Genomic DNA, 26,109 nt, shown 5'->3' on the forward strand with positions numbered 1-26,109 from the left:
TAGGAGGCATACTAGCATATAGTTAAAGAATTGAATTCATTCTGTATATATGCCTTGTGAGATTACAGTGTTAGTTATAAACCGGTTTTGTTTTTGCATGTTTTCGAATTGATGGTTAGAAGTATTCATGTAAAGAGAATTTCTGAAATGGCAATTACTTTCACTTGTACAGACATCGTTTGATAGCGTGAGCCTTTTGTCAGCTGTTGCAGCATTGATGTGGCTGTACTTTGTGTGACATATACAAGACGATTTTATTAAACCAAAAGTGTTGTGAAAGCAGATATTCTAACAATTTATCTGGTGTTTTAAATTACGTAGTTTCTGGGACCACAAGAATTGATAAATACACTGGGGGTAATTGTTAGCCAACGTCTTAAATCACTCTTCAAAGTAACTAGATGCCCAATATCACTGAGACCCCTTCCCCTGGACATAAAGAGTACACATAGCTTTTCCAGTCACATTCTCAGAATTTGCAAGCACTTACATTAAGTATACACTTGCGAGGTTAACTATTCAGAAGGGGGGGCATCACCTGACCACCCACGCTCTCCACAGTTTCATCAGGATGGGTTCTATGGCTATGGAAGGCCACCATTGTTACTCGGACATTTGGTTTTTGAAGACTTTGGACACTATACATTTCTTAATATAGTCCCAAGTGGCTGGGTTCCTTTTCATTTAAAGGTAATGCTATTTTGCTGTAATTATACTTACGTTTAGGTATTTTATTTATTTATCTTTGATATATTTTGGTGCCATGACTTTACATTTGTGTCTGATTTTATAGCATGGGATTGGTTTTCATGTGCCCCCTACTGGATATTTTGAGGTAATATGTTTTGGGTTTTGCAAGTTTAAGTATTTATTAACAAAGATTTAAATTTTATTGGATATTCTGGTTCTCTTCATGTTGTCTGCTGTCTAATCACAGCTAACCTTCTTGTTATTTGTATTCAGAAACCCCGTAGGAACTCTGTCTTAAAAAATAGACACACATGTCCCTCAGACGCCTTCATAGGTGGTGGTAATATGAAGCCGGTTGTGAAGTGAGGAAGGAAAAAAGCATGTCGAGGAAAATCCTCCAATCCAGAGAGAAGGAGGATTAGATAAGAAGGAATGGAAGAATGTGTTAATGAGTAGAATGCAGCGTCCCAGCCTCAGGTATTATGAGGTATTTTATAAGATGGTAAAGAAATTGGAAAGACAGATATGGAGAAAGGAGTATAACAATCTTACCGAATGCTATGCCAACCAGGCGCCTAAGGAGAATGTGTCAGTTGCAGTAACTGCATTACAGTCATTAATACCTCCTATACTGTATATGTAGGGAAGGTGACTTGGCGGACAGACTTGACTGGAGGGAGAAGGGATAGTTTGTGCACTGGAGACGGATGGTAGTAATGATAGAAGGTAGACAGCTGGGGGTAGATGGAAAAGGGAGTGCAATACCTAGAATTGACCACAAGAAGATAGGAGATAGGAGCCCAGGAGGGAAATTCCCAAGGAAGGGGATAAATAAGACAGGACAGGGTTCCAGGCTAGGTTAGTCCCGGGAAGAGGTCAGGTGGAAGAGTATACAGAAGACTGACAACGGTGGAGAGCCCGACCAGGGGACTGACAGGAAGAGACAGTCAGGGGGGTGGCCCTGACACAACGGACCGCAGCACAGGCGAGGCCCCGGGGGTACCGATTGGATGACGACCTCGGGCAGGTGAAGCGCTGGCGTTAGATTGGTCTAGGACAGCCCCAGCGAGGGGGCGAGATCCGCGAGGAACGTCACTACAACAGAAGGAAAGGTGAAGGTACCCGGGCCTGAATACGGAGGGCTGTAAAGGAACTGCGGTGTATGGCTTCAGTCGTCAGGAGGACGGCCAATAAACTCAGACCTGTCACAACTGAAATCTGCCTCCGTCTTGTCTTTGCATCGTCTGGTCGTGGTAAGCAGTGGACCACCCCCCAATCTGGGCGCTTACTACATTTGGTGTAGTCGGCAGGATCGCCGCCGCTAATACTACACCTTCCGCGGCAGGCCTGCGCCAGGAGAACCCAAAAAGGACTTCAGCTGCTCACCTGTGGATTACAAATTTGCCTGCCTGTGGATTACAAATTTGAGACTTGCTTCCGGATCCTTGGCTGTCATCAGAAGGTCCGGGGCGGTACCAGAAACCAGACAACATGGCGGTGGTACTCCGACGCCTGGAATGGCGGTGGCGTCAAGAGGTTGAATCTCGCTGGGAGACCTGCTTTCGGGAGCCACTGACTGCTCCCCAGACATCGGGTGGAGAGGAGGAGCGACTGCAGGCTCTTCTGGAGCAGCCACTGAAGACATCGCCTCGGAGCCCCCCCGCGGGACCCATGAGCCTGGAGGCTAGCCCTGCCGGACGGCAGGGTGAAGATCGGAGGCTGCGGGAGGAGCCGCGGGGTGGCCTGTCGGAGCCGTGTGTGTACGAGGTGTACGGAGTGGAGCTGTGTGTACGCACTGCATGGAGTGGAGCCCTGTGTGTATGGGGTGTGCAGAGCGGAGCTGTGTGTGTACCAGGTGTACGGAGCGGAACCATGTGTTTGAGGTGTGTGGAGCCGTGTGGGTACGAGGTGTGCAGAGCAGAGCCATGTGGGTACGAGGTGTACGGAGCAGAACTGTGTGTGTACGAGGTGTACAGAGCGAAGATGTGTGTATGGGGTGTGCAGAGTGGAGCGGTGTGTGTACGGAGCGGAGCTGTGTGTGTATGGGGTGTGCAGAGCGGAGCCATGTGTGTACGAGGTGTATGTAGTGGAGCCGTGAGTGTACGGGGTGTGCGGAGCGGAGCCGCGTGGGTACGAGGTGTGCGGAGCGAAGCCGCGTGGGTACAAGGTGTACGGAGCGGAGCCCTGTGTGTTTGGGGTGTGCAGAGCGGAGTTGTGTGTGTACGGAGCGGAGCCGTGTGTGTATGGGATGTGCAGAGCGGAACCGTGTGTGTACGAGGTGTATCGAGCGGAGCCGTGTGTGTATGGGAAGTGCAGAGCGAAGCCGTGTGTGTACGAGGTGTACGGAGCGGAGCTGTGAGTGTACGGGGTGTGCGGAGCGGAGCCGCGTGGGTACGAGGTGTGCGGAGTGGAGCCACGTGGGTACGAGGTGTACGGAGTGGAGCCGCGTGGGTACGAGGTGTATGGAGCGGAGCCGCGTGGGTACGAGGTGTATGGAGCGGAGCCGCGTGGGCATGAGGTGTATGGAGCAGAGCTGCGTGGGTACGAGGTGTATGGAGCGAAGCCGCGTGTGTACAAGGTGGATGGAGAGGAGCCGCATGTGTATGAGGTGTACGGAGTGGAGATGTGCGTGTATTTTGGCATGGGGGCCCCATTTGAAAGTTCGCATCGGGGCCCATAACTTTGTAGTTACGCCACTGGTAATATGTGACTGCTCTAATATCTGATATCTTCCGGCACTACCGCTCTCTGTTCTGTAGATGTCAGGTCTACAGGATGATGCACGCTGAGGACGTCAGAGTTCTGTGCAGTGTTGTCATCGCGCTGCGCCGGATTCTGATGGTTGGTGTGGGAGTCGGTGCTGTTACAGCACATCGCCTTGCCACTGGATCCTGGGTTACAAGAGAATATGATTTTTTTAATTAAAACTTGTGGTGTCATGTGGGGGCATCATAAACAATGGGGGAACCTTATACACAGTGTGAGGGACCCCAAAACTGTGTGGGGGCCCTCATACATTTTAAGGACTATTTCAGCAGCCATTATATAACTTGTGGACTAATGCAGGGGCCATTATACAGTTTGGGAGCTAATGTGTGGGTGTCATTATAAAGACTGGGAGCCCCAGGAAATAGAAAAAAAAACCTGTTCACACTTGTTCTCTGCTTGGAGGTGACGGTCAGTCTTTGATATTTATACACAGGCTATCTGACTGCACACATCAGCTTATGGTGGTTTTAATCACAGCATGTTCCTACCTTCCCATATAAATGTAGCCCAGGAGAGAAATCACGTTAGGTTAGTTTCTCAGCAAAGAGGATCGCCTTGTCATGGCTGCTGCACACATGAATTGGCCAATTTTTGCTATAAATATCTTGTTTTTTTCCTATTTTCTGGAGCAGTAATACAATTCCAATGTCATATATTTCATTTGTTCATACTATAGCACTACAGAGCGCAACTTTATTTGTTAGTTATATATGGAGATGGCTACTCTTATTTCGTACCTGTTCCTACCTGTTCTCTGTTTGGAAGTGACAGACAGTCTTTGATATTTGTTAAAGGGGATCTGTCACCCTTTTTATCCCCTATTAACTGCCGGCATAGACATTGGGGGCTTATCTACAGCATTCTGTAATGCTGTAGATAAACCCCCGATGTAACCTGAAAGAGAAGAAAAACACGTTATATTATACTCACCGAGGTGAGTGGTCCGGTCCAATGGGTGTTGCGGTCCGGTCCGGCGCCTCCCTTCTTCATGCGATGACGTCCTCTTCTCCCGTCCTGAAATGGTTCTGGCGCAGGCGCATTGCTCTGCCCTGTTGAGGGCAGAGCAGAATTCTGCAGTGCGCAGGCGCCAGACCTCTCCCGACGCCTGCGCACTGCAGGACTCTGCTCTGCCCTCAACAGGGCAGAGCAGTGCGCCTGCGCCAGAGCCATTACAGGATGGGAGAAGAGGACGTCATCGCATGAAGAAGGGAGGCGCCGGACGGGACGGCGACACCCATCGGACCGGACCGCCCACCTCGGTGAGTATAATATAATGTGTTTTTCTTCTCTTTCAGGTTACATCGGAGGCTTATCTACAGCATTACAGAATGCTGTAGATAAGCCCCTGATGTCTTTGCCAGCAGCTGCAAAGCCAAAAAAAGGGTGACAGATTCCCTTTAACATAGTTATTAAACCTCATTTGCAAATAAGTGGAAAAGGTGATTTTTCAGCAATGGAGGAATGAACTGGCCATGTATTGTAAAGGTATTTCTGGACTTGTCTTTGAAAGTGCAACATGTGCATTTAAATAGTTTTGGGGTGAAATCCTGTTAACAGGTTCCCTTTAATCTCTCTTTTCGAAGTTTCTGCTTCATTACTACTCTCATCCTCCAAGAACAACCTAACAACATAGCTCTAAATTATTTCTGGATAAGTAAACCATGACAATTTAATTGAATATACATTTTACACATGCCAATTGCTATTAACCACATTTTTTTATTGTTTATAGTCAGGAAAGAACTCTTACTGAGTGATAATTTTCAATCCTATCATAAAATATGATATATATAAATATATACACAGTATATATATTACAGTATATATTTATAATGTAATGTTATAGTATATAATTATCTACCAGCCTCCAGAAATTACATTGTACATTTTTCAGTACTTTGCTGCCATCTGCTGATAAATATAAATACTGCTACCAGTGAAACATCTGTTACAAATGGATTTAATTCTGCTTCTACTCATCCTACTCTGCTTTAAATACAAGAGCTCGCTGTACACCTACATCATGGGTGCCTAAATCAACCTGTTAGGAGTGAATGGTAACTTTGCTCTTCCCCTTACTAATATGGCTAACCTGTATGTTCCTGGTTTCGCCACATTGGCCTTTTTCAACATGAAGGACATTAACTCTTCTTTCAAGTGGAGTCAAATCTTAAACCTACTGAAGAAAATTAAATCTTTTAGAATATTTTTTTCAAAAGACTCCTTTAAAGCAAGGCAACTTACAAACTTTACATACTCTAGATTCTCTACGTAGCTTTCTGGCTGTAACACTTCTGCTTCAAGGGGTTCCAATATTTCCGCCATTCACGTTGAAGTGATTTTCTGAGATTTATTTATTTTTTTAACTAAGGACTAAGAACTAACAGGCAGGTTGTTGCTATCTACATGCCTGTTGTACTCGGTGACGGCTCAGAGAGATAGCAAAATGCTCCTGCTTGCTATTCTGCTGCTTCATGTCAACAGAACAGATCTTCCTCTTCTCTGCTCTGTCAATGGGGCTTGACTTCTGGCGTCATGCTGATTGATAGCTGGCTCCCCGCACTTAGGGCCCCGTCACACATAACGACGCTACAGCGATCCCGCTAACGATACGACCACATAAGGATCGCTGTTGTATCGCTGTGTGATTGCTGGTGAGCTGTCAAACTGACCGATCTTCCCAACGACGCAGCAACGATATGGCGACCCATAGCAACCTTTGTAACGATCTCGGCGGTCGTTAAAACCCTGACACACTACTTTTGTTCTGACGCTGCAGTACACGATGAGGGCTGTACTCTGTGACATTGCAGGCACCCAGGCGTGGATTAGCGTTGCCTTTTCCGCGCCCCTAAACTCCGATTGGTGGTCACTACTGCGTTTTGATTGGCGGAGCTTTTGTTCTTTGTTTGACCCCATGAAAAGGCAACTTTGCAATGCTTCTTTTCTTTGTTCCTGCCAGTGTATTACAGATCGTAGTAGCGTTCTTTGTTCCTGCAAGATTGTACTAGCGTTTTCCGGCTGCGACTCCAAACAGAATTCCATTTTTTTCTACGTTTATTATTTGGACAACTATACTTTGTGCACGGTAGGTATATTAGGGGTCTCAAATGAGCTGCAATTTAAAGAACAACATCCAATTAACAGAAGTGATCGTTAGTGAGGGAGGGAGGGTGTGGCATCTATCTGTGTCCATATGCTTTTGCATGGGCAGCCATTTTAGGTGGCCTTGTGTTCACACACCCGTGAAAACACGTGTTATGTCGCAAAATTGTGCGCTTCCAAATTTATTTTTTTTTGGGTTCTAAAAGTACCGTTTGTGGTCTCTAATGTATTTCCATTTTATAAATTTTATCGAAACACTACAAGTTCTCTGCTTTCTTAGCTCTTGAGGGCATGGCTTTTTTCTATCTGTGGATGGGCTGCCATTTTAGGTGGACTTGTGTGCGCATGCTCACGTTTTCACGACTACAGTACTGCGCTTCAAAGTTTCTTATTTGTTTTTTTCCCATTTTCCATGTATGCTCACTATATGCTATTCTTTATTTCAGATGTCTTACAATACAGAGGAGTTTATTCGTGAACTCATTGAACTGTAATGGTCTCTGCCATGCCTTTGGCAAATTAAGTCGGCCGATTACAGTAATCGCATTAAAAAACGGGAGGCATACGAGAAGATGATTGCCCTTTTCAAGCGGCATAATCCGGCCGAGAAGGTGCATGAAGGTCTTGTTCGCAAAGAATCCAAGGTCTACGCACTGTCTATAAAAAGGAGCTAAACAAAGTGGAGAAGTCAAGGAAGTCTGGTGCCGGCACGGACGAGGTTTATGTGCCCTCGTTGTGGTACTATGACTTACTTGGCTTCACCTGTGACCAGGAGCTACCACGGCCAACAGTATCTTCGGTGCGGCAGACCTCGGACGAAGACCCAGCGATCCATATTGATCAAGATTCCCCAGTTGGAGATGTAAGCACCTTCTTTGCTTTCCAGAATATAGCAATTTAAATTTGTATGTGCATTCGTATTGTAGAATTGAAAAAAGTAACAAAGGTTTTACCTGTTTAATTCTGCAGTTTACAAACGTTTTCCCTGCCAGTTCAGATAAGTACACTAATAATCTCTTTTTGCTTCACTCTGTTCTCATTACCTTGAGTTAACCCATGCTGGTCATGAGAAATCCAATTCCAACTAATTATGTGGTATGCTGCATGATGTTCAGAGATAATTTTTTTGGTTTTTCTTTAATTGTTATTTTCTTTTTCTGCAGCCCCATCACCAAGAAATTGGTACTCCAACAACTGCTGACCTAACTTGTAGTGAGAACAGTATGGAGGACCCTTGTGAGGGGTATAGTCAAGACCCAGTGCCCTCTACTCTACCTCGTCGTCAACCGCTTTCACGAAAAAGAAAGGCCGCCGTGCAGCCATCCCCGACCTCCTATTTTTGGCTAATCAAATTATGGCTAATCAGGCCAAGACCACCATGGACACCTTTGCAGCGGCTAGACTGGGAAAGCTGGATGCTCGACAAAGGAAACACGCCGAAATAGTGATCTTTGAATCTTTGAGTAAAGCTGAAGAAGGACAACTGGATGAGTCTTCAACTGTACGAAGTGTGCTCAACCGTGATCCTTCTGAACAGTCATGGACACAAATGCCGGAGCCACTTCGGAGCACGCCTGTGCGGAGGTTTGGTCCTCCTCAAAACCGGGTCCCCCCCAGAGTATCCCGCCTTTCCCCAATCTTTTTTGCCACAAATGTCTTCTCCGCCCAGGCGTGGATATTTGACTGAAGAAATCCAGTACCAGGAATTGTAGCGTCGTTTTACAGGTTTTTTTTGTGTAATATTGTAAAAAATTGTACATTCCACATTTTATTAACTTATGTTTTGGTTAAAATATTTGTTTTTTTGGAATAAAAATTGCTTTTGTCTCATAACTTGCATTAGGCTTTGATGAATTGAGCATCTGCTTTTTGCCAGGACAACTTGGCAGGGTACTGGGCTTGGTGCATCAATATTTATGCGTAGATGTTATGGATGTGAGTTGATGTAATGGATGTGCTAGATCAGGGTGTTACAAACACATCAGAGTAAATGGGCTGCACTTACAAAAAAATGTTACACTGAAGCCCCTGATCATGTGACCCATGACTCCTCCACCTCCTGAGACCTCACCCCAATAAAAAAAAACACTACACAACAGCGGATATTAATTTAACCTTTTTTTCAATAACAGGGCTGAACAGTGCCCAAACATGTAAACAAAAAACAAAGGAAATACAAACAAACCAAAAAAAAAAATTTGTGGCTGCCGCCCTATTCTTGGGCAGCCAAGGAGCGGAGCAGTAGGGTTCTGTGATATTCCAAGGCTTCAATTTCTCTCCCCAGTGTAGCCACAAGGACTTGATTTGTAGGTGTTCCTTAAAAGGAAAGGGATAGTTAAATCTTTAATTCTATCCAAGGATTAAATTAACAGGTACGTGTTTGCTATTTCACACTTACGGTTTTAAGAGAAGGCTGGTAGTGCAATAAGAGACTGCGCTGCTGTGGTAGAATTCAAGATATCTTTATTGCCAACACATTTCCTGAGCCAGTCCCAGCTCACTTCATCAGGGCCCTGATGAAGAGAGTTGGGACTGGCTCAGGAAACGCGTTGGAAATAAAGATATCTTGAATTCTACCACAGCAGCGCAGTCTCTTATTGCACTACCAGCCTTCTCTTTGTACCAAGTCCTTGGACCTCGTGCAGACTGCTGCAGCTGTTTTATACGATTATAGGTGTTGTGACTCTCACAACCCTATCAGGTGAGCCTAACACTTGCTGTGCACTCATCTACTTTCCATACAGACCTACGCATTGGAAGCGCCCTGTCTCCCCCTTTTCTTTTCACACTTACGGTTTTGGGCTTCCTAATTGTCAACACTGGATGCGCCTGCCATCGATTTGGTTGGGGATGGGCTGATGGACCACTCAGATCCTCTCGCATCCGTGGGCTGGTGGTCGGAAGTCAAGTCCTGCTGTTGCTCGGGCTCATCATTTGACTCCTCCTCCTGTGGTTCCGAGTCTGCAGGTGCAGGAGGAAAGAATACCCCATTAAGATGAATCTAAAGTTTAATTACATGACATGACTGATATCTATTTTAAATTCTTCAATAGCTCAAAAAAGGACAGTATATTACTCCATACAGTATTATGCTCCATATATAATCTAGCCCATTTATAATGCTACGGTATATGATGGGCTCCATGGATGATGCTCCAGTGTATGATGTGCCCAAATTATGCTCCATATATAATCTGGCCCATTTATAATGCTACAGTATATGATGGGCTCCCTGGATGATGCTCCAGTGTGTTATGGGCCAAATAATGCTCCATCTATAATCTGGCCCATTTACAATGCTAGGGTATATGATGGGCTCCATGGATGATGCTCCAGTGTATGATGTGCCCAAATTATGCTCCATATATAATCTGGCCCATTTATAATGCTACGGTATATGATGGGCTCCATGGATGATGCTGCAGTATATGATGTGCCCAAATAATGCTCCATATTTAATATGGGCCATTTATAATGCAACGGTATATGATGGGCTCCCTGGATGATGCTCCAGTGTTTAATGTGCCCAAATAATCCTCTGCATATAAAAGCTAAAGTTTAATTACATGACATGACTGATATCTATTTTAAATTGTACAATAGCTCAAAAAAGGACAGTATATTACTCCATACAGTATTATGCTCCATATTTAATCTGGCCCATTTATAATGCAACGGTATATGATGGGCTCCCTGGATGATGCTCCAGTGTGTTATGGGCCCAAATAATGCTCCATCTATAATCTGGCCCATTTACAATGCTAGGGTATATGATGGGCTCCATAGATGATGCTCCAGTGTATGATGTGCTCCAAATATGCTCCATATATAATCTGGCCCATTTATAATGCTACGGTATATGATGGGCTCCCTGGATGATGCTTCAGTGTATTATGTGCCCAAATAATGCTCCATATATAATCTTGCTCATTTATAATGCTACGGTATATGATGGGCTCCCTGGATGATGCTCCAGTGTGTTATGGGCCCAAATAATGCTCCATCTATAATCTGGCCCATTTACAATGCTAGGGTATATGATGGGCTCCATGGATGATGCTCCAGTGTATGATGTGTCCAAATTATGCTCCATATATAAACTGGCCCATTTATAATGCAACAGTACTGTATATGATGGGCTCCCTGGATGATGCTCCAGTGTATGATGTGCCCAAATAATGCTCCATATAAAATCTTGCCCATTTATAATGCTACGGTATATGGTGGTCTCCATGGCTGATGCTTCAGTGTATGATGTGCCCAAATAATGCTCCATATATAATCTACGAACGGAAGTTACGAACGGGTCAATACTAAATATGTTTTCTTTTTTTCAAAATATACTGTTCTTAGGGAGCTTTTCATTATTTTTTTCAAATTTGATTTTCCTATTATTTCTTAGTTTTTTTTTACATTATTCCCTTTTTTAAATTATTTATTATTACATTGTCCAGGGTAAGGGGGAGGGGTATAACAACACTCATCACGATGGTATGCGCTCTTTGAGCATATGTTTGCAAGACGTTCACGCGACCTGTACCGCAGATCTGCCAATTTTTTGCGTATCTTGGTGGTGGAGCGGAGAATCCCAAACCGTGTTGCCAGGCCATGCTTTGTCCTGCGCAGCACAGCTTGCTTGTGCAGGACCGGGTGATCATATTGTTGAGCGCATTCATAGTCCCGAGCATGCATCTCTTCAATGAGGTAACGCTCCTCTGCCTCCCCCACAGTGATGCACGACGCCTAGCCGCCATTTTAACGCCTCTCTACACTGACTAGGCCGCAACAGCGTTCTAAAACACGCCCACGACGCATAAGCTCCGCCCAGTTTTATTGGCGGGTGGCGGCTATTAGAGAACGCTAATGCGTTCACTAAAGACTCGCCATCATTACTGCGGCGCAATTACGTCCTGAAATTGCTGCTTCTTCTATTAATCTTCTGAGGTCATAAAATAAACTATATATGTATTCACACATGTATGTCAAAGTTTGAATGTGTATATGTGGGTATGTGTATATATGTGTGTAGATGCGTTTGTATAGGAATATGTATGTTTATATGTTTTTATCAGTATACAATTGAGGCTAAGTTGGTTTAAGATCAACAATTCCACGCTGAACTTTCCGCCCATCTCTCATCTAACATGCTTTTTGACAATGTGCAATATGGTTTCCAACCCCATCACTCCACTGATACAGCCCTGAATCAAAGCACATTCAGCGCGTCCCACTCCCACACTACCGTCTCATCCCACCCTCTCTCTCTGTTGGAGTCCCCCAAGGCTCTCTTCTAGGACCCCTAATCTTCACAATCTATACACTTGGCCTGGGGTGACACAGAAAGTACCACAGATTCCAGTACCAAGTCTATGCCAATGGTTATAATATTAATAAGTAAGTGTCCTTACAAAAAGAAACAATGAGAAACAAAGGTTTGTAATAGAAAAAAAAACAAGTTTATTAGAGAAAGCTTTAGAAAACTGTAAAAATACTGAAGACAAACATAAATATCCATAATCAAAAAACACATAATATTATCCAAATATGTACAAAAATGAAAGTACTGTTAATAGTGTTGAGCTTTCCGATACCGCAAGTACCGGGTATCGGCCGATATTAGCTGTATCGGAATTCCGATACTGACTTCCGATACTTTTTTCGTATCGGATACCAGAATCGGAAGTTCCCATAAAGCTATCAGCCTGCTCGATTTGATTCAGCCAATGGGAATCCTCAGAAGTGTGGGCACATCCTGTTAGGCATGTTAACTATTGGCATGGCTGTGATTGGCTGTTGAAATGACGTCATCATGATGCGCGGTCTGTGCCGACTGCGGGGGCTCTGTGCCGACTGCCGGTGGTCTGTACGGGCCTCTCGGGGGCCTGTGCCAGCTGCCGGTGGCCTGTACGGGCCTGCCGGGTGCCTGTGTCAGCTGCCGGTGGTCTGTACGGGCCTGCCGGGTGTCTGTGCGGGCCTCTCAGGGGTCTGTGCCAACTGCCGGGTGCCTGTGCCGGATGCCGGTGGTCTGTGCGGGCCTGCCGGGGGTCTGTGCAGGCTGCCGGGGGTCTGTACGGGCCTGCCAGGGGGCTTGTGCCAGCTGCCGGTGGTCTGTGCGGGCCTGCCGGGGGTCTTGTGTGTGTGCAGGCATCGTCCGATGGGACTACAAGTCCCATCGGGCGATGCCTGCTACACTGACAGTGATTGACACATTAGCCAATGATGGGACAGTAGTAGTCCCATCATCCGGCTAATGTGTTGAATGTAAAAAAAAACAACAAAAAAACATACTACATACATACATACTACATACATACTACATACATATATACTACATACATACTACATACATATATACTACATACATACTACATACATGCTACATACATACTACATACATACATACTACATACTACATACATACAACATACATATATACTACATACATACTACATACATACTATATACATACTACATACATACTACATACATACTACATACATATATACTACATACAAACTACATACATGCTACATACATGCTACATATATACATACTACATACATACTATATACATACTACATACATACTACATACATACATACTACATACATACAACATACATATATACTACATACATACTACATACATACTACATTCATACAACATACATATATACTACATACATACTACACACATGCTACATACATACTACATATATACATACTACATACATACTATATACATACTACATACATACTACATACATACATACTACATACATACAACATACATATATACTACATACATGCTACATACATGCTACATATATACATACTACATACATACTATATACATACTACATACATACTACATATACTGTATACTACATTCATACAACATACATATATACTACATACATATTACATACATACTACATATATACATACTACATACATACTACATATATACATACTACATACATACTATATACATGCTACATACATACTACATACATACTACATACATACTACATCCATACATACTACATACATACAACATACATATAAACTACATACATACTACATACATACTACATACATGCTACATACATACTACATATATACATACTACATACATACTATATACATACTACATACATACTACATACATACTACATTCATACAACATACATACTACATACATGCTACATACATACTACATATATACAACATTCATACAATATACATACATACATGCTACATATATACAACATACATATATACTACATACATGCTACATATATACTACATTCATACAACATACATATATACTACATACAACATACATACATACTACATACATGCTTCTTATATACTACATTCATACAACATACATATATACTACATACATGCTTCATATATACTACATTCATACAACATACATACTGCATACAACATACATACATAGTACATACATACTACATACATGCTACATATATACTACATTCATACAACATACATACATACATACATACTACATACATGCTACATATATACTACATTCATACATACTATATACATGCTACATATATACTACATTCATGCAACATACATACATACTACATACATGCTACATATATACTACATTCATGCAACATACATACATACTACATACATGCTACATATATACTACATTCATACAACATACATATATACTACATACATGCTACATACATACTACATGCATACAACATGCTACAGACATACAACATACATATATACTACATACTACATACATACAACATACATACAATCATACAATACATACATACTACATACATACAACATACAATACATTCATACATTCATACAATACATATATAGACATACAGTACATATAACACAGAGTACATACTCACCAATACTTGTCACATTGTTCCCCGAAGCCAGTGTCATCTAAGGAAAAATATGAAAATAACAAACAAGCCATATACTCCCTGATCCGCAGAAATCCAGGCGTGTCCCACGCCGATCTCCTGTGGAGAGCAGCAGCATCAGCTGATGCGACCGCTCTCTAGGGGCTCAAGGAATCCAGTGTTGGGAGGTAGGTATCCTTCCGCACTGTATTCCTCCGCCACTGTAAAAAAATAGTCCCTAGTCTCACTTTTGGCATTGCTGTGTGAAAAAGTTCCCATGCAGCATTTGCCATAAAGTGAGTAAAGGGACTATTTTTTTACAGTGACGGAGGAATACAGTGCGGAAGGATACCTACCTCCCGACACTGGATTCCTGAGCCCCGTAGAGAGCGGTCGCATCAGCTGATGCTGCTGCTCTCCACGGAAGATCGGCGTGGGACACTCACTCGTGGATTTCTTCAGATTAGGGAGTATTTGGTGGTTTGTTATTTTCATATTTTTCCTTAGATGACACTGGCTTCGGGGATCAGTGACAAGTAATGGTGAGTATATACTCTGTGTTATATGTACTGTATGTCTATATGTATGTATTGTATGAATGTATTGTATGCAGTATGTATGTTGTATGTCTGTAGCATGTTGTATGTATGTAGTATATATGTATGTTGTATGAATGTAGTATATATGTAGTATGTATGTAGTATGTATGTACTATGTATTATGTCGTATGTATGTATGTTGTATGAATGTAGTATATATGTAGTATGTATGTAGTATGTATGTTGTATGAATGTAGTATATATGTAGTATGTATGTAGTATGTAGTATGTATGTATGTTGTATGAATGTAGTATATATGTAGCATGTATGTAGTGTATATGTATGTTGTATATATGTAGCATGTATGTAGTATGAACGTTGTATATATGTAGTATGTATGTTGTATGAATGTAGTATGTATGTAGTATGTATGTAGCATGTATATATGTATTATGTATGTAGTATTTATATATGTAGTATGTATGTAGTATGTATATATGTAGTATGTTTGTTGTATGTATGTAGTATATATGTATGTTGTATGAATGTAGTATATATGTAGTATGTATGTAGTATATATAGTATGTATGTAGTATGTATATATGTAGTATGTATGTAGTATGTATATATGTATGTAGTATGTATGTAGTATGTATATATGCAGTATGTATGTAGTATGTATATATGCAGTATGTATGTAGTATGTATGTATGTAGTATGTATGTAGTATATATGTAGTATGTATGTATGTAGTATGTATGTAGTATGTTTTTTTTATTTTTTTTTTTACACTTCAACACATTAGCCGGATGATGGGACTACTACTGTCCCATCATTGGCTAACGTGTCAATCACTGTCAGTGTAGCAGGCATCGCCCGATGGGACTTGTAGTCCCATCGGACGATGCCTGCACACACACAAGACCCCCGGCAGGCCCGTACAGACCACCGACAGCCGGCACAGGCCCCCGAGAGGCCCATACAGACCACCGGCAGCCGGCACAGGCCCCCGGCAGGCCGGCACAGGCCCCAGAGAGGCCCATACAGACCACCGACAGCCGCACAGGCCCCTGACAGGCCGGCACAGGCCCCCAAGAGGCCCATACAGACCACCGGCAGCCGGCACAGGCCCCCGATAGGCCGGCACAGGCCCCCGAGAGGCCCATACAGACCACCGGCAGCCGGCACAGGACCCCGATAGGCCGGCACAGGCCCCCGAGAGGCCCATACAGACCACCGGCAGCCGGCACAGGACCCCGGCAGTCCGGCACAGGCCCCTGAGAGGCCCATACAGACCACCGGCAGCCGGCACAGGCCCCCGGCAGGCCGGCACAGGCCCCCGAGAGGCCCATTCAGACCACTGACAGCTGCACAGGCCCCCGACAGGCCGGCACAGGCCCCCGAGAGGCCCGTACAGACCACCGAGAGGCCCATACAGACCCCGCCCGCACACACAGACACGCACAGTGTCCGCCCACGCACCGCCCACACTCTTCCCCCCTCCCGAACAGGCTGTACAAGGCAAGAGAGGGGTTTTTTCAATTCCGATATTTCTGTCCCATTGACTTGAATGGGACTTCCGGGATCGGAATCGGCGATACCCGATACTTTTTTTTAGATCGGCCGATCCATTCCGATATGATATTTTTCAGTATCGGCTGGTATCGCTCAACACTAACTGTTAACTATATCAGCAGTAGTCCACTATAAGTTCTGGTGCTGCCAATTAACAGCACCAGGACCATTAAAAATAGCACAGCAATTGTCTCTGCAGGTCTTTGCATCCTGTGTGTTTCTTCCTGGTCCCAAAGGCCGAAGGCCAGCAATTGTGTGTTCGTTTGCCCGCCATTCCCCAAGCTGAACTTCTCCGCTCTGGTTCACACAGTCCACAAAGCCAGGAGAAAAGTATGAAATTGAATCCCAGCGGCGAAGGAAATTGTGAAGCACACAACAGCGTCAATAAACTCAAGTTGGAGGTTAATGGGTGTGTGCAAAACCCGAAAGCGATTTGCCATTATTCCAAAGGCATTCTCCACAACACGATGTGCCCTTGATAAACAGTAATTATAAATTCTCCGTTCCGGTGTGAGAGTTTTTTGAGAGAAAGGCTTTATAAGATTGGGATGAAGCTGGAAGGCCTCATCGCCAATAAAAACAAAGTTCAGGTTTCCTCTTGTGTTTGAGTTGAAAGGCAGGTGAAGGTCGGAGTTATACAAACGCTCTCCAAAAAAGCTATTCTCCAAAACCCCACCATTGGAAACCCTTCCATTCATTCCAACGTCAACATAAATGAACTCGTAGTTGGCGTTTACAAGGGCCATCAGTATGATGCTGAAATAGCCCTTGTAGTTGAAGAAATATGATCCACTGTTAGGTGGTTGAGTTATACGGACATGTTTACTGTCCAAAGCCCCACCACAGTTTGGGAACTGCCACAGCTGATCAAAATCATTGGCGATCTTTCTCCATTCCGACTCCGTGGTGGGAAACTCCATGTAGCTCTGAAGACAACTAAAAATCGCCTTACATGTTTCAGGAATGAGAACTCTCAGGAGTGGCCTTGAAATGGCGGAAGAAAAATGCAAATCTTGCAAAGAGCGTCCGGTGGCCAGGAAGCGTAGCATGACTGCCAGTCTCTCATCTGCTGGGATGCCAGCACGCATCACTGTATCCTTGCGTTCTATAAGTGGGGTAATTTTGTCCATTAAAAATGTGAATGATTCCTCAGACATCCGCAGATATTTGTGGAAATCATGCGGATTTTTTTCCTGAAGCTCTTTCACCAACTGCATGTGGGAGAATTCGGACCTCCTCTGCAGCCATTCTCTTGTCCACATGCGACGCCTTCTTTTTGAACGCCTCTCCTGCATCTGAGATTCTTCTTGCCGCCGATGTTCCTCAACAAGTAATGCAGCAACCATGACAGCACACTCTGCATTATTCATGATGGTGCAAACTGAAACAAACAAACAAAAAAAATACATTAGTTGTTTTGTTGGGGGTTGGGTGTGTGCACACAAGACCACCTAAAATGGCTGACCAGGTATTAAACATACGCACAGACAAAGAAACCACACCCTCCCTCCATAAAGAGCTATGAAAGCAGATAATTGGTAACTGTTCTATAAAGTTTTGAAAATGGAAACGCAGTTGAGACCACAAATGATACCTACTGTGATCAGGAGAACCGTTGATGAATAGAAATCTCAGTGTGGAATCGCAGCCGGAGAACGCCAAGATCTGTGACCAGCAAGAAGGTGCAAACTGAAAAAAAAAAAGGTACAATAGTTATTTTGTTGGGGATTGGGTGCGTGCACACAAGACCACCTAAAATGGCTGACCAGGCATTAAACATACGCACAGACAAAGAAACCACACCCTCCCTCCGACAAGATCAATGAGAGCAGATAATTGGCAAACGTTCTATAAAGTTGTGAAAATGGAAACGCTGTTGAGACCCCAAATGATACCTACTGAGATCAGGAGATCCGTTGATGAATTGATATAGCAGTGAGGAATCGCAGCCAGAGAACGCTAATTCGATGTGTGACCAGCAAGACGAGACAAAGAACACAAACGCTGCTATGCTGCCTTCTTCACGGGGTCAGGAGCAAAGAAGAAAAGCGCCACTGTGTTACATTCTTTAAGGGCAAGGGCGCCAATCAGAACGCAGTAGCGACCACCAATCGGAGCTGAGGGGCGCGGAAAAGGCACCGCTTAAACACGCCTATGTTTCTCGTTTCAAGTCACTAGTGAGGTCGTTGGTTCAGTGTCAAACAGAACGATGCATGCTACCCAGCGGGGCCTCAATGACCAAAAAAAGTCCAGACTATTCTGAAATGACCAGCGATCTCACAGTGGGGGCCTGGTCGCCGCTACATGTCACACGTAGCGAGATCGCTTGTAAGGTCGCTGTTGCGTCACAAAACTTGTGACTCAGCAGCGATCTCGCTAGCGATCTCGCTGTGTGTGATGGGGCCCTTAGGCAGCAGGGAGCCAGTGATCAATCAGCATGATATCGGCAGTCACGTTTAGTCAACAGTGTAGAGTGGAACATGAACAGCTTGTTATGGACTGACCTGTTTTGGAGCAGTGGTATTGCAAAAACTTGGGATAACAGCGGCAGGTAGCGTAGTCAGAGATAGCCAGAAGTCGGTACACAGGAACAGCAATGTAGTTTGAACGATAAGCAGGAATCATAGTCAGGGATAGCCAGAAGTCGGTACACAGAAACAGCAATGTAGTATCTTGATGATATGCAGCAGGTGAAAGGAAGCTTGAGGGTGTGTGCACACGCTGCAGATTCTGCTGCAGAATTTTCAGCGCAGATTTTTCAAAATCCGCAGGTAATTCGTCAAAAGACCTACGGTTTATCTGTGGATTAGCCTGCGGTTTGACAACTGGACAATGGAGCAGGTGTAAAACTGCTGTGGATTCCGCACAAAGAAGTGACATGCTGCGGTTTTGAAACCGCAGCAAATCCCCTCGGAAAATTCCGCACCGTGTGCACTGCGGTTTTTGCTTTCCATTGATTATAATGGTACTGTAGACTGCAGCAGAAACTGCTGCGGATCCGCAGGACCAAAACCGCTGCGGATCCGCAGCAGTATCCGCAGCGTGTGCACACACCCTGAGGCTGGTAGCTTAATAATCTTGCAAGGAAGGGAGTGTATGCCAAGTTTAAATAGGGTGTTCAATCAGGATGGAACCAATCTGAAACACAGGGTGGTGACCAACAGGAACAACATAGGCACAAGTATTTGGGTTAGCATGGAAGTGTCCAGTGAGCTGAATAGCTCAGAGAGAAGAGTTGCCATTTGGTGCACAGGAGCTGCTGGGTTTGAATCCTGACACTACTCCTCTCCTTCTAGGATGGCCTCTGAACATCTCAGGTGCTGGCTTCTTTGGATGTCTCAGATGAAAACCTCTTGTAATCATGGGTTCAGGGACATCGCCCTCCGGCTAAAATGAATTATCTTCTGGTCCGTAACCCCTCCATTGCACCAAATATTGTAGTCTCCCTCTAAATCTTCTAGAATCCAGAATTTCATCCACAATATACTGTTCGTCACCATGGACTTTTTCTGGTGGAAGAGGTTGCTTAGTTCTTCCTAGGTGGGTTTGTACTGAATGGTTTGAGGAAGGATACATGGAACACAGGGTGAATTTTAGGGCTGTAGGAAGTTTTAAATGGAAAGCAACTGGGTAAATTTGTGCAGAAATTTGAAAAGGTCCTATGAATTTTTGATCCAATTTAGAAGATAGCACGTTTGTTTTCAAGTTTTTGGTAGAAAGCTAAACCTTGTCACTGACCTGAAGGGTAGGAAGGATTTTGGGATGTTTATATGCTGTTTCTTTGTAATCTTCTTGGGCCTTTTATAACATCTCAGTTAGTTCTTTCTGAGCTTTCTGCAACTCTTTAAGTCTGTTTGTAACAACAGGAACCAAAGTAATAAATGGAAGATTATGAATAAATACCGGATGCAAGCCAAAGTTAGCAAAAAAAAACTGGACTTTGGGATGTAGAACTGTGTTTGGAGTTATTATAGGCAAATTCTTCTGTTGGTAAATAATCCACACAGTCAGCCTGCAGGTAAGAAATAAAACAGCACAGGTATTGTTTAAGGGTTTGGTTAATTCTTTCAGTCTGTCCATTGGATTGTGGGTGGAAGACAGTAGACAAAATGACAGTAACTCCTAACGCTGTACTGAAGCTTTTCCAAAATTTTGCTGTAAACTGAACCCCTCTTTCAGAAATTACATTGTCAGTTATTCCATACAGCCAAAATAGCTCTTTGACTACCAGGGTTGGATTGGAGTGTCTGGGGCCCACAGGGGGGAATTCACCCTAGGGATCCACCCCACAGCTATATGCAAATAACTTAGCCGTTATCCCCGATATAGTGGAGCGTCGACTGTAAAACACAGGCGGTTGCTGCACATCTACTGTGCGCCACCATAAGTGGAATGTACAATTATGGTAGTTTGCATTAAAGGGTGCTTTGATGAAAACAAGTTATCACCAATCCACATGTTAGGAAGGTGATAACTTATTGATCGGAAGAATGGGGAACTTTTATCCATGACAGGACACTATTATCCCCATTTGAAAATGGTATGTCTGATGGTATGTCTGACCGCAGCGCCATACATTCTCTTTGGTTGCTTCCAGAAAAAGCCAAGTGCAGCCCCTTAGGGAATGAATAGATCAGTGGTCGAGTCATACATGTCGCTTCATACTAATGGAGATAACAGTTCACATTCTGCAGATCAGTGCAGGTCCCAGCAGTCGAACCCCCACCAATCTATAACCTATCACTTATCCTTTGGCCACGTTCACATGTTCAGTATTTGGTCAGTATTTTACATCAGTATTTCTAAGGCCTCTTTCACACTTCAGTTTTTTGCATCAGTCAAAGTCCGCTAAAAGGACGGATGGCGGATCCGTTTTAGTACTGATGACAACGGATGCCACCCGTCCGTTTTTTTGACGGATCCGCAAAATGAAGAATTTTAAAGGAATCGCAGCCTGGAAAAGGAGAGAGAGAGAGGGAGAGGGAGAGAGAGAATTTTTTTTTGTCCGGCGCCCAGAAAGAATTTCAGGTTAAATCAGTGTCTGGAGGATCCGCCAGAGAAAAAAACGTTGCAAGCTCCGTTTTGAAATCTTTGAGGATGGTGACGGACAGCAACTTTTGGCGGATCCTCAAAAAAACGGATGCATTGGACGGCAATCCGTCACAATCCGCCATTAATGAAAGTCAATGGGGGAAAAAACGGATCCTCAAAAGAAAATTGAGGATCCGTTTTTTTCAAAAACTGGCGGATTGTGACTGATTGTAAAAAACTGAAGTGTGAAAGAGGCCTAAGTCAAAACCAGGAGTGGAACAATCAGAGGAAAAGTATTATAGAGACACGTCACCACTTCTGCACTTATCACCCACTCCAGGTTTTGGATTACAAATACGTAGACAAAATACTGACCAAATACTGAATATGTGAACATGGCCTTAGGATAGGTGATTACTTGTTTTCACCGTAGAACCACTGTATGTGAATACTTGCTACTGTGTAATAGTCAGAGGACAGGGAGGGGTTAACCGACCAAATATTTAATATCTATTGGAAATCAAGAATCTTCTCCTTATTGATATTAGAGAGAACAAGTGACCACCATACACAACACAATTCCCTATGCCAAGACCAATAATACCACATACAAAAGAAACAAATACCACCACACCATGACCAGATTACATTTTACCACCACATAGTGACCAAATAATATCACATACAGGGGAAAAATACTGCCACACCATGACCAGACCACATATTACCACCACATAGTGACCAAATATTATCACATACAGGGAACAAATACCACCACACCATGACCAGACCACATATTACCAACACATGGTAACCAAATAATATCACATACAAGGGACAAATGCCGCTACACTATGACCAGACCACATTGTGACTAAATAATACCACATACAGGAGACAAATACTGCCACACCATGATCAGACCGCATATTACCACCACATAGTGACTGAATAATACTTAATACAATCACATCATGACTGGACCATAGTGACTGAATAATACCACATACAGGGGATTAATGCAGTCACATCATGACCAGACCACATAGTGACCAAATACTACCACATACAAGAGAAATACCACCAAATCATGACCAGATCACATATTACCACCACATAGTGAGTGTACTACAATACTAATCATTAACAAAAACTATAATACTAATAACACTAATATTACCACTGGTGACATTATACACAGGAGTTCTGTATATAGTGTCAGTGTACAGGTAATACAGTGATCACCAATGACATTATACACAGGAGCTCTGTATAAGGCCTTGGTCAGACTTGCAAGAAACTTGCACGAGTCTCGCACCTCAATGTCCAGCACTGCCGCCGGCACTCAGGACCGGAGTATGCAGCTGCATAGAAATACATGCATCCGCACACTCTGGTCCCAAGTTCCAGCGGTAGTGCCGGACATTGCGTGTGAGTTTCTCACAGGTCTGACCCCGACCTATAGTATATAGTGTACAGGTAATGCAGTGATGACCAGTGATATTATACACAGGAACTCTGTTTATAGTGTTAGTGTACAGATAATACAGTGATCACCAGTGACATTATACAAAGGAGCTCTGTACACAGTATACAGTATATAGTGTAAGTGTACAAGTAACACACTGACTCACCGGTGACGTCTGTAGTTGAAGTCTTTCACTTTCATCCACTGCAGACTGCCATCACTTCTTCCAGCCAGGACCCGTCTCTGCAGAAAATAACACAGCTATCTATAGCTGATTGCTTCCAGAGCACATTTCCCACTATTTTCCCTGACTTCTTCACTATGTCAGATGAAGAAAAAAAAGACATAGTGCCGCCCTGCACAGTAGCAGGACTCTCTTTTGTTCTCCCCCATGGAAGTCAGTAACCTCAAAAGTAAATTAAATTACAGCAGTAATAATGTCCCCTGATTTGCCTCTACAGTAATTATTTCCCCACTTGCCACCATAAACCAATAATGTATGTTCCTCATCCTGACCTCCATACAGTAATTATGTCACCCCTTTATTTAATAAGGTGTGAGATCCTGGGCCCCTTTATTTAATGTCCCCATCCTGGACCCCAATGTCCACTTTAATAAGGTCCCCATCCTGGACCCCTTTATTCAATGTCCCCATCCTAGGCCATTATGTCCACTTTAATAATGTCCCCTCCCTGGACCCCTATGTCCCCCCCTATGGCCACTACCTTGCCCAATCACAGGGGGGGATTCTCCTCTCCTTCTTGTGCTTCCCGGCGTCCTCTTATGGCTTCATATTTGGCGTGGTCTTTAGAATGGATGCTGACTGCAGCTGTGACAGATCACTCTGCTCTATGACAGGCCGTGAGCTGACGTCACATAGCAGTAACATTGAAAGGCGGCCGGCCTTTTAAAGGCTGCAAGAGACATTTAATGTAACTGCTATGTGACGTCGATGCATGGCCTGTCACAGAGCAGAGTGCCCTGTCATAGCTGAAGCCTGCATTCATCTTGATGTGCTTCATCGCCAGGGTCGGCTCTAGGTTTTCGTGGACCTCAGGCGAAAGAGTATCAGTGGGCCCATTTAACATATGCAACGATTCCTGATGCACAGATAAAAACTACAGGTATAGTACAATATATGGGCATCACATAGTCCTCCATACAGTATTATGGGCACCATATAGTTCTCCATACATTATTATGGGCACCACATAGTCTGTCATACAGTATTAAGGGCAACCACATAGTCCGCCATACAGTATTATGGGCACCTCATAGTCCTCCATACAGTATTATGAGCACCACATAGTCCGCCATACAGTATTATGGGCAATTACATAGTCCACCATACAGTATTATGGACACCTTATAGTCCTCTATACAGTATTATGGAAAACCACATAGTCCTAAATACAGTATTATGGGCAACCACATAGTCCTCTATACAGTATTATGTGCACCACATAGTCTGCTATACAGTATTATGGGCACTTCATAGTTCTATATACAGTTTTATGGGCAACCACATAGTCCGCCATACAGTATTATGAGCACCTCATGGTCCTCTATACAGTATTATAGGCAATCACATACTCCACCATTCAGTATTATGGGCACCTCATAGTGCTCTATATATTATTATGGGCAACCACATAGTCCATGTAATGTTCCTTCAGTTCCTTCATGCATGCAGTACATCCTGGGCCCCATGTAATGTTCCTCCATACAGTACATCACAGGCCCCATGTAATGCTCCTCCACACAGTATATCATGGGCCCCATATAATTTTCCTCAACAGAGTACATCCTGGGCCCCATATAATGCTCCTCCACACAGCACATCATGGGCCCCATGCTCCACCATACAGTATTATAGGCCCCATGTAATGCTTCTCCATACAGTAATATGGGCAGCATGCTCCTCCATACAGTATTATGGGCCCCATGTTGCTCCTCCATACAGTATTATGGGCCCCATGTAATGCTCCTCCATATAGTATTATGGACCCCATGTAATGCTCCTCCATAGTTTTTGGGCCCCATGCTCCTCCATAGAGTATTATGGGCCCCATTCTCCTCCATACAGTATTATGCGCCCCATGTAATGCTGCATACATTTTAGAAAAAATCACATACTCACCTCAGCCATTCCCATCACAGGTCCGGTGCACGCAGCGTCTCTCCCGGCTCTGCAATGCTCAGGACAGAGAGGCTGAGCGCGCACAGCTAAAATAACAAAGGAGTGGCTTCAGAACAATTCTGTGACCATTCTTGACTGGCCTAGTCAGACCCCTGACCTAAACCCAACTGAGCATCTCTGGAGAGACATGAAAATGGCTGTCCATCAACATTCACCATCCAACCTGACGGAACTGGAGAGGATCTGCAAGGAAGAATGAGAGAGGATCTCTTAATCCAGGTGTGAAAAACTTGTATCATTCCCAAGAAGACTCATGACTGTACTAGCTCAAAAGGGTGCTTCTACTCAATACTGAGCAAAGGGTCTGAATACTTATGACCACGTGATATTTCAGTCTTTCTTTTTTAATACAATTGCAAAAATGTCTACATTTCTGTATTTTCAGTCAAGATGAGGTGCAGAGTGTACCTTTAAAGGGGTTGTCCTGGCTTTTCACATAATCTCAGTACATATCTGGGCTGCAGAATTATGACAATAAGTAATTTACTTTCTGTCACTAGTTTGCACGGTTTTCTAGATATTCTGAACAGAATGTCCAAGGGGGGTGTTATGGCATTGAAATGAGAACTAGTCGTAACCTCCTACTCTACTCCAAACATGCCCTCTATAGCAACAACCCCACCCTCCATAGCTACAGGTCCTCCCTGTCCACATGAAGCAGCCCTTATCACACAGTAACAAATTCTTCCCCTCCAGCAGCCTCAGTGCAGAGAGAAGCTGCTCCTCGCCCAAACACACACTGAACAGTTATCTATGGAAAGTGAAACTAGTGAGGAGGGAAAATCGTCCTGTATTCTGGGCCACTCCATGATTACA

At 43.8% G+C, this 26,109-nt stretch overlaps 1 long non-coding RNA gene across 1 annotated transcript; it reads right to left on the reverse strand.

Moving 5' to 3' along the window:
* Window positions 1–8,669: 8,669 nt before the first annotated feature.
* LOC141099816 (uncharacterized) lies at window positions 8,670–19,600 on the reverse strand. Its single transcript, XR_012234532.1, has 3 exons — window positions 19,099–19,600; window positions 9,358–9,525; window positions 8,670–8,880 (listed from the first exon to the last, which is right to left on the reverse strand). It is a non-coding gene; the product is annotated as an uncharacterized lncRNA (long non-coding RNA).
* Between the last annotated feature and the right edge of the window lie 6,509 nt (window positions 19,601–26,109).

This window comes from Dendrobates tinctorius, unplaced genomic scaffold (genome assembly GCF_039654945.1).
Source record: "Dendrobates tinctorius isolate UK_male_01 unplaced genomic scaffold, ASM3965494v1 ptg000102l, whole genome shotgun sequence".
NCBI classification, from domain to species: domain Eukaryota; kingdom Metazoa; phylum Chordata; class Amphibia; order Anura; family Dendrobatidae; genus Dendrobates; species Dendrobates tinctorius.